This window comes from Alosa pseudoharengus, unplaced genomic scaffold (genome assembly GCF_046254945.1).
Source record: "Alosa pseudoharengus isolate Yale_2024_CS ecotype anadromous, Long Island Sound unplaced genomic scaffold, YU_APseudo_1.1 YU_APseudo_1.1_scf_18, whole genome shotgun sequence".
Taxonomy (NCBI): Eukaryota; Metazoa; Chordata; class Actinopteri; order Clupeiformes; family Clupeidae; genus Alosa; species Alosa pseudoharengus.
Genome location: NW_027468650.1, coordinates 2,818,773 through 2,833,523, shown reverse-complemented (window position 1 = coordinate 2,833,523; position 14,751 = coordinate 2,818,773).

Below are 14,751 nucleotides of genomic sequence, written 5' to 3'. Positions count from 1 at the left end.
CGAACAATAACGGATATCAGCTCTTCAACATGGCCCATTAAAATCTAGAAAGTATCATTTTAAATCGTAAAAAAACCCTGCTGTCAACAATAGGCTTAAAGCAGACATCCATAGACCAGACATGAGGTTTATTTGTGTCAATTGTAGATAGGCCTCTTTAAAGTTAATAGCAGTCTCTTCACATTCCATCTTATTTCGGATTTAAAACGCACAAAAGTGCTTTAGAAAGGCTATAATTTAAATGGACATGTAAACGCTATTTCCTCTTTCCAATCTTGCGAACTTCACTACAGTAAAGCAGCATTGCCATTTATTAGCTAGTTTCCCATAACAACCACCACATAGGCTAGTCGAGGTGACGAGGGTTATCGACTTTGAACAGTGAGCCATACAACTTGACAATTACACTGTATCATAGTGTTAATGTGTTGAGTAAAGCTACACATGTTTAGATTGATTTTGTTACCATGTGTGTTTATTCCTGCCGTTACAAAAACTAGCATCTCAGATAACGTTAGCGATTAGCTCACGTTGATATGGCAATTAGGCTTATTCGATCTACGTAATAACATAGGTGCCAACTCTCACGCATTGGCCGTGAGACACACGCATTTTATTAGTTTCACACGCCACACCCCCGATTTCTCACGCTGAAGTGTCAACCCGGTCGGTCAGATGCCTTTAGCCTATCTATAGATCTACCTGTTGAGCCACGGTTATGCTTTCAGAGACGGTGAGAGGGTTCAAGAGCACCCCCTGTATGTGGAATTTTCTAAATTTTCTCTCATTTGCGATGCTACTTCAGAAGCCATCCCAGGCGCATTCCCCCCGCATTTCCCCGGCTTCAGGTATGCTTTGAGTATTATTGATATTGAGTATTTTTCACGCTGAAGTGTCAACCTGGTAGGTCAAATACCTGGCAGATGAGGTTCAACTAAACTAAACCTATACATATTGTAGCGATCTCACCCTCAGACAAGATTCACCTTTGGCCAGGACGGCCATTTATTGGAACAGGAAGACTCAGATGCACACAGACAACTACATAGGGCAACACAGGGGTAGTCTCAGCCGCACATGCTACACACAATAAGGGTTTACTACACACATCACCACGAGGATAAGCACATGAGGTACAACCAAAGAGACTAACACGCTAACAAATACACAACATGCTAAACGTAACTACAACTATTATAATCGACATTACACATTCTAGCATTCACTCGCACTGCATTCTGGGAGACACTCATTCCACGTTAAACATGTACATCCACCGACGCTACATAACCCCCTCCCGAGCCATTGTCGTCCCCGGCAATGACAGCTCAGCTCACCGCTCGCGGCTGCGTCGGTGTCAGTCCCAGTGCTTAGTCCAAGTGACCGGAAAGCCTCCGGCTGCACGATAACCCATCCCGACTGGAAGGGCTCTCGGCTGCCTCTGTCACGTCAGTTCTCCCCCGAACAAGCACCAGAACCGGCCAGACGTGGGGTCGTGGTGTCGCTTGGGCCCTCAGTTTCCCGCCGTGCAGCTGCACTACCTCAAACAGCAGCAAACAGTCCCACTGCAAGCCGAACCCCCGGATACGCTGGAACCCCTGGACGTTCGGTAGCCCCCTCTGGCTACTGTGACAGCTCGTGGCCGTTGCCACCTGTCCACAGTGTGCCGATCTCCAGGCGGTCAGCAGTCCACGTCGAGGTCCCTCCTCGCGCTGCCCTCTTGTAGAACTTTTGTCGGCTGTCTCTCGAGCACAACGATGCTCCACTGTGGCGGGAAATGGAGACCCCGACCCTCTCAGCAGGCTCGGGACACACAGAAACTCACACACAAAACATGAAAAACTTTGCGCAGACTTGCGTCAACCGGAACGTGCGCACTTAAAATCTCAAACAGTACACAAAACGATAGCTCCCAAGGCTCTACAGGTCGACGTTACCCTCTTGGTCACTAGCTGGAGCACCGCAAGCTCCCGAACTAGCAGCTATGACTCCATCACACTCTCGACCGGCAGCTGACGCTCTGGAAGTTCTTCCATAGCTGGCGGTGTAAATCCGGCCGCTGTGGTCGTGTTCCAAGGTCGTCAGAGAGTTCGCGCTCTCTATGGATGAGATCCTCGGATGACGGCAGCATCGACATCGGCGTCGAGCCGGGAACTCCTCAGCCGGGGCCGCTTCCTCCAGCGCTGGCAGCTCTCGTCGGCTGTGCAGGGCTGGTCCCGCTGGTCGCCTGCACAGGTCCCGCGCCGGGCCGTCAGGTCCTCCATCCTCCGAAGTGGCGAGCTCGGCGAGCTGGCTAGTCCTTAAAAGGACCATTGGAACATCTGCTGAGGTCCGCCGCCATCTTGCTGGTCTGGTCTTCGGCCTTCTTCTCCGTCTTGATCTGGCGTAGATCTTCGCGCCCCGGAAGGGGCCCATCCCACTTCTGACACCAATGTAGCGATCTCACCCTCAGACAAGATTCACCTTTGGCCAGGACGGCCATTTATTGGAACAGGAAGACTCAGACGCACACAGACAACTACATAGGGCAACACAGGGGTAGTCTCAGCCGCACATGCTACACACAATAAGGGTTTACTACACACATCACCACGAGGATAAGCACATGAGGTACAACCAAAGAGACTAACACGCTAACAAATACACAACATGCTAAACGTAACTACAACTATTATAATCGACATTACACATTCTAGCATTCACTCGCACTGCATTCTGGGAGACACTCATTCCACGTTAAACATGTACATCCACCGACGCTACAATATGATATCACACATCAGGTGAACGTGCGGAATCTAAGCTTTCCAATGATATTAGCGCCAAGTTGCTGTGATAAATGGTTCGCGAGAAAATTAACATTGAACCGACGTGCAATTTAGGCTAATCATATTTGCATTTTGCACACAGTGCACACCCATTACTATCGGTTTAATATTTCACTAACCCTTTACACAACACGTGGCAAACCCAATATCACAATAAACAGCAAACAGTATAGGCCTACCGAATACGAGGATATAGCCTAAAGCATGCCTCTGAAGTGGTTCCTGAGTAATCTGGTTTTGAAATTGCAACACATTTCTACATAGCCTCATTGGGGCGAAATTATAATGTATTCTAATGTAAACTATTTGTCAGTAGGCCTACATACATTTTTGTAAATTGCTCAGCCATAGATTATCCCACTATCATGGTTCTTATATTGTCAGGTTCCAGCCAATCCCATTACAGATAAATGAATATATTTATATTGGCATGCTTCCTAGTGACATTAATGCAAAAATATGAAGAAAATCAAATAACGAGAATATTGATATAAAGCCTGACATAAGCCATATGCAAACATTCACATCATGCAGATATGGACATCCTGAAAAAGGAATAGCATGTAGGCTATAGGCTATGGCCATTACAATGACCAATATATTATCTTAAATAAACTAGCTGAATAACACAGGTGACCACTTCTGCATAATTTCATGGAGTGCTGAAATGTACACACATTTTTTTACATTTCTGAACTGTGAAATGTAGCATATGTTTTTGTGGTTGTGGACTTATTGCAATATCACCAAATACTATTCAACCTGTGTGTGCATGGTTATAATTCTGAAATGCAAAATAGCTTAGGCTACAGCACAAATATTTCCATAAAAATAAGCAAGTCTGACCTCTGAATTTATTTTGAAAGTGCACCTGATTGATGCATTTAAAAGTTAAAACAAACATTTCTTAAATTCTTACAAAACACCCACCCACTTTTTAAAATTGTTAGTTTGGACCCCCCCACTTTTGCCATGCGAAATACCAGTGCTGTTTTCAGCATCTGTTTAGTGCTTCATTGTCATTTTCATTGGATTCTCCCATTTGCACGTAAATCGCTCATAAACTTTTTTTTTTTGTTACACGCATTCTCCCATTCCGCTTCTGTCACACACACAGTGACAAGCGCCAAATCCCCCGCAGTGTTGAAGAGATCAGTCGCCCCCCTCACTTTTGATAAGGTAAAAAGCCTTATAGGTACGGAAAATAAATAATAACCTATAGGTTTACGCTAGGCTATGTAAAACTCCCCATTAACAGCATCACATCACTAACCACAGCTAAGACTGCACAATCTCTATTCACTCTGTTGGATATCTGAAGCCAGTTTGTCTACTTAGATATAATAAATCCTCAAATTATGGCCGGGGTCTAAAGACAAAGTACAGGCCTTTAGGGGCAGGATTGTATTCGAGACAGCCCTTTATTTCTTACGCGAGTTTTATTTTGAGACATGCGTTTCTTGGAGCGGCATACTGGTAGGCCTTCAAAAGCATGACATTTTCGGTTTAGTTTGATATTTAATTTACTTTTGGACTGTTTGATAGGCTATGAATCTGATTGAATTTAGTATTGGCCATCCCAAAAATGCTAGCCTGACGAACCAGACCCACATTAAAATGTAGGGTCTGGGCACTCACCATTCACAGTGCTCAGTCCAAGGGGCGGGATAATCGGTTGCCTTTCAAATTCCCTCTGCACGCAATAGGACAGCACTGAGTCCCATGCGTTTTCCCACCAGCGGAGCTAGTTGGCTAGTTCAAACTTTTGCCATCTCAAAACAAGCTTAACTCATGTCACACTGTTGGCCAACAGCAATATCCATCTTCTTTGTTTTCAAGTAGCAGGGAATTCAAGCCAAACCGTTGCAACTCTGCCATCAATCATTATGTTATGCCCCCCTAACGACTCTATAGACGATTTGATTGGCCTGATAGAAGTTTAATTTTTCGAGCTCACAAGCCAATGGAGAGTTGCTAGACTAGCCCTGGAAGCAAATGTAATTTGCTGCCGTTAGGGTGTGTCTAGATTTCTAGGCTACCAAAATGCTCCAGAATACAGAAAATTACATCAAACTAATTTAAAAAATTCCCCTTTCCACATATGCGACAATTAGTGGGGAGCCCTTAATACATGTGGGCCCAGGGGCCCGAAAGTTCATAATCCGTCCATGCCTGGTCCCTACACCTGAGAACCACTGATGTACGTTTTTTTTACTGTACGGTATAATGCTGAATGAGCCAAACAAAAATTTCCGCAGCAAAATTTTGGGTGGCCCCACCAAATCTCACTCCAAGGTTTTTCGAAAAGTTGGCAGCCCTGGTAATAATCAGGTAATAACGTTCGCAGCGGCCATTTTGTTGATATAGAAAATGCATAGGTGGTTCTATTTAATGCAGCTGTCAATTGACAAGCGCGACAGCGCCGGTATGATCGCTGTATAGGCTATTTATTTATTTGTACAAAATGTAACGTGATGGTAGGCCTATGTTGCAATAGGCCTAGGCTACAGGGCAGGCCGTTCTAACAACAGCAATACAGGCCGTTCTAAAAACAGCAAATAGCCCTAGAGTCACCCACTGTCATAAACATACCTGTCAACTTTTTTCCAGCTGTCTTCCTGTTTTAATATTTTCCCGTAAAATATCCCATATTTTATTACTTTCGTAACATTAGCCCCATCGGACTTGGCCGTCTCTGTACTGTTGTCCTGTACCCCCTGCCCTTCCAACGAAAATATGTTTTTAAAGCATCGTTTTGCTTGCCTGAAGGCGACCTACACAGAACAGTGTGGGAGAGAGCACGATTTGACGCCAATCTCATTAGACCTGGCTTAGCTTCACACCTCGTTTAATTAGTGCAGCAGTTTTGTAGTAGGCCTACGAATTCTTGCTCTCAGCAGAGGGATAGCAACAGAAAGACGAATGTTGAAATTTAACCCGGAAAATCTCCCTTATTTTCGTTGCTCAATGTTGACATGGTCAGAAAACGAGAAAAGAATGAGACTGAGAAGTAGTCAGCGCAGGAGAGACTTGTGGCTACATAGGATAAATAGCCTAGGCTAAACAGCAAACTCCTCACATCGCCATTATTATTTGTATTAATAATACTATATTATATTGTCCTCTGTGGGCTTAAGTTAAATACGTTTTAGACAGCGCAGACAGCTGCCCCTATGCAATGCATGTAAGTAGCTTGAAACAAGGTGAAAGCGTCAATGCAGTGTTGATGTGTGTTGTCATTTTTATTTGGTTTTGTATTGGTCAGATCTGGTCACCAATATAGACATCAGCAGTAGCCTGATGTAGTCGCCTACCGTAGATTACCTTTGGACATATTGCATTTGCATAGATAGCATTGCTAGGTAGCAATGTTAGCCAACGTTTACAGTAGCCTATAATATATTCATGATGCGCCCTTTTCAGCTTGTCTTAGTGGCACGGCAAGTGGCAAATAGTAGGAACAAACTCAGCGGAGAAAGATATCAGTAGATACTTCTGATTTGTATAGTGTTTTGTTCACTTGGATTTTGGAAATGTTACAGAGAAATATGTTAGCCTTTTCTGCCTCCAGACCATGTAGTTGCATCATAGACAGACAAAAACGATCACTGGCTAACCCACTTTAAACTACTTTAGCAAAGTCCTTGGCTGCAGGTTGTGAGCAACAGGCAAACGCAAGATACAATTGCAGTCCAATGAGATGCAACTTTATTCTCTGCGATCATGGCAATGTTAGACGATGTCGTTGGTGTAACAAATATAAGTTCGCCGACCTTGACTCAGGCGACTTGTCCCCTTCAGCTGCGACGTGTGCCGATGTATGAACAAGACAGGCTATAAACAAATATCGGGGTAATTTACAGTTGACAATAATGACGGATCTTTACTTAATGCTATTAGATATGGGTCCATAAGTTTATTTAGGCTACTTATATTGACGAGATGAAGCCGTTAGGCTATGTGCTCTGCTCAGCTCAAATCTACGCGCTACAGGCGATTGTCACATAGAATAGCCTATAGAACTGGAATGTCATATCAACAATATGGCCGCGGCGGTGTTTGCGAATAAGCCCTATAGAGAACACCTTCATTTTTCGGTGTAGTCGCTGACGCTGATTGGTCACCCTCTTGTCACCCTCTAATATAATGCCTACTTTGGAAGCGGCATCAGATTTCCATCTATTTCTCAAGAATCAGTGTGCCGTAGGCAGAGCCGGACAGTAACGGAGTACATTTACTTGAGAACAGTACTTGAGTACAATTTTGAGGGATCTGTACTTTACCCGAGTATCATTTTTGGGGAGTAGCCTACTCATGACTTTACTCAAGTACATTTGAGAGGCAAATATTGTCTTTACTCCACTACATTTCTATCCATAACCGTGAGTACCCGTTACTTTTAAAAAAAAGGAAAAAAGAAAAATCTCGGAAACCTTCAATTTGTTGTTTTCCTCTCAAACGTGATTGGATTGTGCAGGCGCCACTGATTGGGACAGCCTATCAGCAATCACCTTCAGCTTTCCGCCAAAGTCAACTCCATGGTCAGATTTAGATAAGAGACTAAACCATGGACGAAACAATGGATGAAGACGCAGCAGGTCCATCCCGGGAATGTGCCAACCTGTGGCCCCACCTCGCCAGACTATTTCAACTTTCTGAACAAGTTAATGATAGTTTTCGCTTCAAGTGTTTCAATTACAAAATAGTATTTTGTATTTGAAATACGTATTTTATATACATGTATTAGAAATACTGCCCATCCCTGGCAAAATGGTAAAAAGATAAAAATTACTTGATTTTACTTTCAATTCCTTTTACATTCTCCAAGGTATTAACATTAACATTTTCCATAACTCCATGTAGGACGTTTCTATACATAAATGTAAGCACTGTGGCAGTAGTAATGCAATATTTAAAAAATGTAGGCTACTTGTACTCTTGATACTCAAGTACTTTTAAAAACAAGTACTTCAGTACTTTTACTTAAGTAGACATCTGACTGTTGTACTTTTACTTGTACTTGAGTAAAATTTAGCAAAGGATATCTGTATTTTTACTCAAGTAATGAAGCTGTGTACTCTGTCCGCCTCTGGCCGTAGGAATAGACAGTAGGCTACTTCACACTACTGTAATTGATTACAGCAAACATAACCGCTCACTACAGTATAATGAAATGGAAAAGAAACACTGACAGGAAGAGGGTTTTATGGAACTAAATCTTACACTAATGAAATGAAACCCATTCAGGTGAAAACTCACTCAGGCCAGTGATCATTGTATTCTTGAGTGAAATAAAGATTGAATCTACTGAAGGTGCTGTGTATTGCAATAGGACAGAGATGAAAAGACAGACAGATAGAGAGGGAGGAGGAGAGAGAGAAAGAAATCACACCCTACACACAGTTCACAGTAGGAACTCTGCCTACATTGTCCTCTATAAAACAGTGGGAAATGATAGAGCAATCTGGCCCAATCATAGCACACAGCTAGTATGGAATGCATAGCTCAACATCTTCCCCCATGCCGTCTTCAATGACACAGTGCATGCCATGAATCATGTCCAGTCCATGTCTGTTTGTTCGGGCTAACACAAAACTCAATTTAAAACACAATTGATTATTTCATAGCAAGGACAAATACATCTCTGAGGAAGAACGAAATGGCTAAAATTCTTCAAATAATCGATTGTTTATGGTAACCAATTTTGAGTCATCGTGGCAAGGAAATAATGGACACTGCAGTTCCAAAGATGAAATGGGTTTGGAGCTGCCGGCCAAGTCAGACACAAAAATGTAAATAACTCGAGTAAAACAAGGACGAGCATGTCGTCTGGGAGCACAGTCTCCGGCTCCCCAGCAGTAATTCCATTGCGCTTGTTTGTGATCGGAATGTTCCAGAGTGAGAATCCATCCCAAGACATTTTGTGGATGAGAACGTCAGTGTGCGTCTGCTGGGTGCCGTGTGCCCTGAAGCTCTGTCCTGGCTCCCTGCCTGGCGCTATGTTATCTCTGGACGCGTGCTCTGATCGTCAGCCATTACTGCTGGAGAGGTCACAGCGCACTGATAATGGCTGCATCATTTGGCACAAATTTGTGTCATTTTCTCATCCTGAGTCTTTGTTCCTTTTCCCTCTTGTCACTTTCTCTCTGCAGTCTGTCCAATTGCCCCATGCGTATCTCTGTCCAATTGCCCCATGCGTATCTCTGTCCAATTGCCCCATGCGTATCTCTGTCCAATTGCCCCATGCGTATCTCTGTCCAATTGCCCCATGCATATCTCTGTTGTCATCTCTAACACTCTTACTCTCTTTTCCTGCCCCCCCCCTTCCCCTTCCTGTGCTCCAATTCTACACTATACATCAGGACCAAAGCATGACAGAGAGAGAGAGAAAAGAGGGAGAGAGAGAGACAGAGAGAGAAAGAGAGAGAGAGAGACAGAGAGAGGGAGACAGAGAGAGAGAAAAGAGGGAGACAGAGAGAGAGAGGGAGACAGAGAGACAGAGAGAGAGAGAGAGAGGGAGACAGAGAGAGAGAAAAGAGGGAGAGAGAGAGAGGGAGACAGAGAGAGAGAGAGACAGAGAGAGAGAAAAAAGAGGGAGAGAGGGAGACAGAGAGAGAGAAAAAAGAGGGAGAGAGAGAGAGAGACAGAGAGAGAGGGAGACAGAGAGAAAAAGAGAGACAGAGAGAGAGAGAGAGAGAGAAGGAGAAATAAAAGAAGAGAGTAAAGGCTGAAGAGCCCAGGCCGGTTTATTTGATTATTTCTGCCAGTCAGAAATAATCATGAATAATCATGAACGTGACTCATGCTGCACGAGCTAAAAAGACCTTTTCAGATACGTTTCTTTCAGATGCCAACAGAGCCCTGCTTGGCCTTGTGTTCTTGGATCCAGCTGGCACTACGGTTTTGTGAATGGGCAAGGCGCCTCCACATGGGAATATGCTGGTTCTGATCCACAAGCAACAGGGCCTCCCAGGACCAGATGCATAAGTAGTGTTTGTGGCTTTGAGGACCTGTGTTCACATGTCTGCATCATTTTCATCTTCATGGTTTATAAGCGGAATGATAGTTTAGCCACAATGACCTCTACAGTATTTCTGTGGCATGCTTCTTTGTTCACTCTGTCGTGTTACAAGCCTACAAGACATCAAGGACAATAGAGTAAGGCTGGCCAGTGGCCAGTGAGGCTGAGGAGACTAATGAAGCTTTGTTTTGGTTCATTTAAAGAGAGGCAAATCCTCCTCTCTAGTTGTCGTCTGCATCAGGACTGAGAACATGTAGTGTGTGGTCCCTGCACTGTACCACACAGACCAGGTCTGTCTTCACAGGAACTCTTTTGTGTGTGAGAGTGACTCGGCAAGTTGTGGTGTGTGTGGTAATACAAGAATATCTGGTCTGACCCGATACTTCCCGTCTCATAGCAACAGCAGGATCAAGCCAATATGCTTTTGATGATCCCACCTGTTACAAAAGCATGCTTGCACAGTCTTGCAAATGCACTGCACTCCTGGCACCGATTGCAGAGAAACCCATAGTAAGTCAACAACAAGCACAGAAACCCATAGTAAGACAACAACAAGCACAGAAACCCATAGTAAGACAACAACAACAACAAGCACAGAAACCCATAGTAAGTCAACAACAACAACAAGCACAGAAACCCATAGTAAGTCAACAACAAGCACAGAAACCCATAGTAAGACAACAACAAGCACAGAAACCCATAGTAAGACAACAAGCACAGAAACCCATAGTAAGTCAACAACAAGCACAGAAACCCATAGTAAGACAACAACAAGCACAGAAACCCATAGTAAGACAACAAGCAGCTGGTGAAAAAACACTTTTTATGGGTAAAACGGTGAGCAATCTTTTCAGAGACAGGACAAATGCAGAAATTAATGTGTGTGTGTGTGTGGGTGCGTGCGAACATGCGTGTGTGTGTGTGTGTGTGAGAGAGAGAGAGAGAGAGAGAATCATTAACCTCAAAAAACTGCCCAGTTGCTGGCATTTTACATTTAAAGTTTCAGCCACATAAGACACCATCTCACAACAATGTACACATGTAAACGCTTATACATAAGACACAACCATGTACACATGTTATGTGACGCTTATACAAATTGCTGAGTTATTTGATGCACACATTCAAATGACCCTGGTGTTGTAAAGTACCTCTAATCAAACACAAGTATGTCCTATGTGTTTATCACAGCAGGGGCACTACAACCTCCTGCTGCTGCCAAGCCTGCTTTTCTTAATTGCAGAAAAATTGCTGTTTTGGCTTAGGTCTCTCTCTCTCTCTAGGTAAAAGGTAAGGTTAAGGAGTGTGTGTGTGTGTGCGCGTGCGTGTGTTTGTTAGAGAAGCATATAGATTATTCAAAAGAAATATATCAATAAATCAAGTCCCATTTAGCACAATACATTAGCCTGATAGCTATTCTATTGAGAGGTTGAGTCTGGGAGTACCATTGGGACATGATTATGGGGCGTGTTTCAACCGATACAGGGGGGAAAATGCCTCTGCACACATTTGGATAAACGAGCAACGGAATAACCATTCTTCTTCTCTTTTTTTAATGCGCTGTTAATATCTTGTACAACAGACATAATAGAGACAAAATATGACCGCCGCCCAGTCCAGCACATTTTTTCCACAAAAATAAATCACGCTGAAAGGCCTATATGATTCTAACTGTCTCACTAAATTGCATTATCCACACTCAATTCTCACTGGTATCTGCTAGACAACAAGTACCAAAACATGATTAGTTCATAGATTTCACATGTAAAATTCATTTTATACAACCCCACCCCCATCTTGCCTGTTCATAATTCTGAGAAATTCTTGAATTGTGTGCATGTGTGCGTGTACACGTTTAGGTTTATGTGTGTGGGTGTGTGTGTGTGTGTGTATGTGTGTGCGTGCTTGTGTGTTTGCCTGCGTATGTGTGTTTGTGCATGTGCATGCATGCGTACATATGTCTACTGTGTGAGTATGTGTCATACGTATGATTACTGTGAATGTATGTGTGTGCGTGTGTATCTGTTTATGCACATGTGTGCACATGGAATGGGTTAACATGACCCCTGGAGGCAAATATACGGAAAAAAATGGTCAACCTAGGCCCTACAGTTCTCAAGATATTCACAGAGAACTGTGTCTGCCCTACCCTCCTTTTGGGGGGTGCAGTCCAGCGGGCGGGCTACAGATCAAAACGAAGAACGATGGTTCCATGCTATCCATATGGGGTTACATGCCCACCAAGTTTCGTCTACCCCGGTCTTTCAGTGTCCCGGGAATCCTTGACGGAAATTTGGACATGCGAAAAAAAAAAAAAAAAAAGTCAAATGATTTCATGAGAAAGCGCTAGGTAAGTCTCACAGAGTGTCCCAGTGACTTCCGTTTTACTTCCGCTACAAAGGACCTGTCTTTCAAAAAAATATGAACGGGAGTTAATGGAGAGATAACAATTATTTTTTGGTCCAGTTTGAATTGTGCCACGAATTTCACATATGATGTGTGTGAATTTAAAAGATAATTTTTCACGTCAAGAAAGTAGGCTACTGTTGTTCGATAGACTTCAAAAGTTATGTTGGTTTTGTGCAAATCCGCTCAGTGGACTACATCTCTCGTCTCGAACGATGTACGTCACCAACGTAATGAAACTGTTATTAGCTGTTATGCTAATTAACGGTTGCATCTTGCTGCCTGCTATGTCACTTAACAGTATCTAATGTACAGTCTATGGACGAATACAACTTACCTGATGTGTTTAATCCTCTGACTCATGGTATTTTCATCGGCAAGGAAAGCCCAATTAAGACCTGTTGCTGGTAGAAGCTATTGTACAATCTAGTGTGGCTGTGAATGAGCTAACGTAGCGCGACTGATGGGTTTGTAGTCGTTGGAATTACGATCTTTCACAATGTTGTAATTCAATAGTTACGAAACAAACTGCAAATGTCTTTACATGAAAAATTGTCTTTAAAATTGACAAACATCATATGGGTAATTGAAGGCACAAGTCAACCGGGACCAGAAAATAATTTCTTTTTCGCCATAGACTGGCGTTCAAAATTTTTTGAAAGATAGGTCCCATGGAGGCAAACGGAAGTGGCGTCACTGGGACACTCAATACTGAACTTTTTATCTTGATATAAGATTAATAACACTTGGTTAGATTGTGTTAGATAAGCAGTTTTTGCAGTGTAGCGACAGGCTTTTTCAAACATCAACTGAAGCGCACTCAAGTGATGTGAATTACTTGGCACCGTTGCTCATATCATTGTATAAAGGCCGGCCAGACGATTTGATTGGTGCAAACCACTCTGGTGCGGGCATAGAGACTTCTCAATGGAGTGAGTCCAGACCGAATTTCCAAAACTCAAATTTGAATGGTAGGGGTGAATTCAGGCTGGCTTCCAGGCTAACAATATATAGTATAGAGTAGAAATTAATAGGAAATAATCCAATCTTATAAAAGCTTGAAGGCATGTTTAGATCTCCTAGAAGGCGGAGGAGGGGTGAATTCATTTCTGTCAATCAACCGTATGGACTCTTCACAAACTTTGTTTAGAAAATGACATTAATATTATTATTAGTATCATTATTCTTTCTTTTTGTTCTGTTCTCTGAACTACCTTGTTTGTGGTGTACTGCATTTGTATGTGTGCCTAGTAGGTTATTGTGTGCTGTTCTTGGTCTGCTCAATATTTAGCTGGAAGGCCTGCTATGCTGTTTGAGTGGATCGCCGTAGATACCTACAGTGGACTTGCTGATTATGCTGAAAATCCATAGAGGCCATCCCTCAAGATATATAACTGCTAAAATAAAAGGTGTGTGTGTGTGTGTGTGTATGTGTGTGTGTGTGTGTGAGTGTGTGTGTGTGTGTATATGTGTGCGTGTATGTGTGTGTGTGTGTGTGTGTGTGTGTGGGATTAGTCTGAATCTGAATCTGACTACAATATGGGAGTTATGCGTTACTTTCCACCATTTCTATTTCTGCACTACCAGCTTGTGTGTGTGTGTGTGTGTGTGTGTGTGTGCGCGCGTGCGTGAGTGTGTGTGTGTGTGTGAGAGAGTGTGTGGTTTTGCAACTGTGTGAGATGAACTTGTAGCCTGACGGTTTCAGTGGGGAATGGTTGCCCTTGCTTGTTGGAAGGCCCTGTCAGAGTTTTAGCTCCTCAAACAATTCCGTACTCCTTCTAGAACAGACAGGGTTCCACTTCCCACTCTCTCATTCACTCCTTCTAGAACAGACAGGGTTCCCACTCTCTCATTCACACCTACATGTGTGTTCTGATCTCATTCACACCTACATGTGTGTTCTGATCTCAGATCCATGGCTGTGGCTTTGCTTGTTTGACAAACTATAGTTTGTTTACAAGTTTTTTATAGCAAGTTTGTTTTACAACTATAATGTGTTTCTGTGTTTGGTCTGTTCTATGACCATATTCGGTCTGTTCTATGACCCTGTGGACAAACAAACTGCACGTCACTAATTAGTTATTGAAGTAGTACCGGTAGTTATTGTAATTAAACTGTCACTTTAACTTTAACTCTCCCTAAACTCTGTACTGGTCTCCTGTGTTCCTTGTGCTGTATCTTTTAGAAAAAACATCATGTGACAAACTTATCCTTTATAGTCTTGATGATAAATGTCACTGACGAATAATGTGTTTGTTTTTTTTTGGAGAAAACAGGTTTTATTATTATTATTATTATTATTATTATTATTATTATTATTATTATTATTATGGTGTTGGATAATAACAACTGCCAGATGACGTGTTTTGTAGAGATTGTGTCATCTGCAGATTGACCTGTCCACCTGTTCATTTTCTAGGCACTAATAGGGATTGCTCAGTATATTAATGGAGGAGGATTAATGCAGTGCCAACACCTGTTATCACACTGATTAAG